The sequence below is a fragment of the Mchenga conophoros genome, linkage group LG18 (genome assembly GCF_057382185.1).
Source record: "Mchenga conophoros isolate Kocher_MC1m ecotype Shallow Benthic linkage group LG18, M_conophoros_male_GT1.1, whole genome shotgun sequence".
NCBI lineage: Eukaryota > Metazoa > Chordata > Actinopteri > Cichliformes > Cichlidae > Mchenga > Mchenga conophoros.
Genome location: NC_140543.1, coordinates 40726769 through 40729268, shown reverse-complemented (window position 1 = coordinate 40729268; position 2500 = coordinate 40726769).

Sequence of the window (2500 nt, the reverse complement as noted above, 5' to 3'; positions counted from 1 at the left end):
CACATGTCTAGCATGGACCTTGACTTCCAGCAGGCCCCGTGGACCCACATTACCCCCCCCTGCAGTTACCCTGTGCCACATATCTAGCATGGACCTGGACCTCCAGCAGGCCCTGGGGACCCACATACTCCCCTGCTCTACTCCCCCACTAGCTTTCCTTTCTTGCAGTTACGCTCCAGCGCATATCCAGCATGGACCTTGACCTCCAGCAGGCCCCGTGAACCCACATTACCCCCCCCCCCCCCCCCTCCTGCAGTTAACCCTGTACCACATATCTAGCACGGACCTTGACCTCCAGCAGGCCCCGGGGACCCACATTACCCCCCCCCCCCTTCCCCCTGCAGTTACCCTGTACCACATGTCTAGCATGGACCTTGACTTCCAGCAGGCCCCGTGGACCCACATTACCCCCCCCCTGCAGTTACCCTGTGCCACATATCTAGCATGGACCTGGACCTCCAGCAGGCCCTGGGGACCCACATACTCCCCTGCTCTACTCCCCCACTAGCTTTCCTTTCTTGCAGTTACGCTCCAGCGCATATCCAGCATGGACCTTGACCTCCAGCAGGCCCCGTGAACCCACATTACCCCCCCCCCCGCAGTTAACCCTGTACCACGTATCTAGCACGGACCTTGACCTCCAGCAGGCCCCGGGGACCAACATACTCCTCTGCTCTACTCCCCCACTAGCTTTCCTTCTCCCGCAGTTACCCTCCACCACAAATCCAGCATGGCCCTTGCCCTCCAGCAGGCCCCGAGGACCCACATACTCCTCCGCTCTAATCCCCCATGAGCGTTCCTTCTCCTGCAGTTACCCTCCACTGCATATCCAGCATGGCCCTTGACCTCCAGCATGCCCCGGGGACGCACATCCTCCCCTGCTCTAGTCCCCCACTAGCTTACCTTTCTTGTAGTTACGCTCCAGCGCATATCCAGCATGGACCTTGACCTCCAGCAGGCCCCGTGGACCCACACTTAAGCCCCCTCCCACTGACAAAGCAAAACACCACTGGCAAAATCCTCGTGCCCCTGGTACTCCAGAATGTAAATTCAAACATGCCCCTGGTACACTGCGCAGAAACACTTTGCCACACACACGCACGCACTGCTTGTGCCTATGGTACGACAACTTTTCTCGTACCTATGGTACGACAACTTTTCTCGTGCCTATGGTACGACAACTTTTCTCGTGCCTATGGTACAACAACTTTTCGCCGTGCCCCTGGTACACCGCTCAGTAGCACTTTGCCACACAAACTCTCCTCGTGCCTATGGTACGACAACTTTTCTCGTGCCTATGGTACAACAACTTTCCTCCGTGCCCCTGGTACGACAGCTTTTCTCGTGCCTATGGTACAACAACTTTTCTCGTGCCTATGGTACAACAACTTTCCTCCGTGCCCCTGGTACGACAGCTTTTCTCGTGCCTATGGTACAACAACTTTTCTCGTGCCTATGGTACAACAACCTTTCGCCGTGCCCCTGGTACACCGCTCAGTAGCACTTTGCCACACAAACTCTCCTCGTGCCTATGGTACGACAACTTTTCTCGTGCCTATGGTACAACAACTTTCCTCCGTGCCCCTGGTACGACAGCTTTTCTCGTGCCTATGGTACAACAACTTTTCTCGTGCCTATGGTACAACAACTTTTCGCCGTGCCCCTGGTACACCGCTCAGTAGCACTTTGCCACACACACACTCCTCGTACCTATGGTACGACAACTTTTCTCGTGCCTATGGTACGACAACTTTTCTCGTGCCTATGGTACAACAACTTTTCGCCGTGCCCCTGGTACACCGCTCAGTAGCACTTTGCCACACAAACTCTCCTCGTGCCTATGGTACGACAACTTTTCTCGTGCCTATGGTACAACAACTTTCCTCCGTGCCCCTGGTACGACAGCTTTTCTCGTGCCTATGGTACAACAACTTTTCTCGTGCCTATGGTACAACAACTTTTCGCCGTGCCCCTGGTACACCGCTCAGTAGCACTTTGCCACACACACACTCCTCGTACCTATGGTACGACAACTTTTCTCGTGCCTATGGTACGACAACTTTTCTCGTGCCTATGGTACAACAACCTTTCCCCGTGCCCCTGGTACACTGCGCAGAAACTCTTTGCCACACACACACACCACTCGTGCCTATGGTACGACAACAGGCCCCGGGGACCTACATCGCACCTTGCTCTTGCCTCCCTTACAGCTGAAAAAGGTCCATGCCTGTGCCCTGGCCCTGCTGAAATTCCCTCTCCATTTAGCCGAGGCAGTGAGTCGGCCTCCTGTCTCCCTTTACGGTCGAAAAAGATGTGCTCCTGGGCGCGCTGGCCCTGCTGCTACTCACATCGGGCATGGACCTGGACCTCCAGCAGGCCCCGGGGACCTACATCGCACATTGCTCTTCCCTCCCTTACAGCTGAAAAAGGTCCATGCTTGTGCCCTGGCCCTTCTGAAATTCCCTCTCCATTTAGCCGAGGCAGAGAGTCGGCCTCCTGT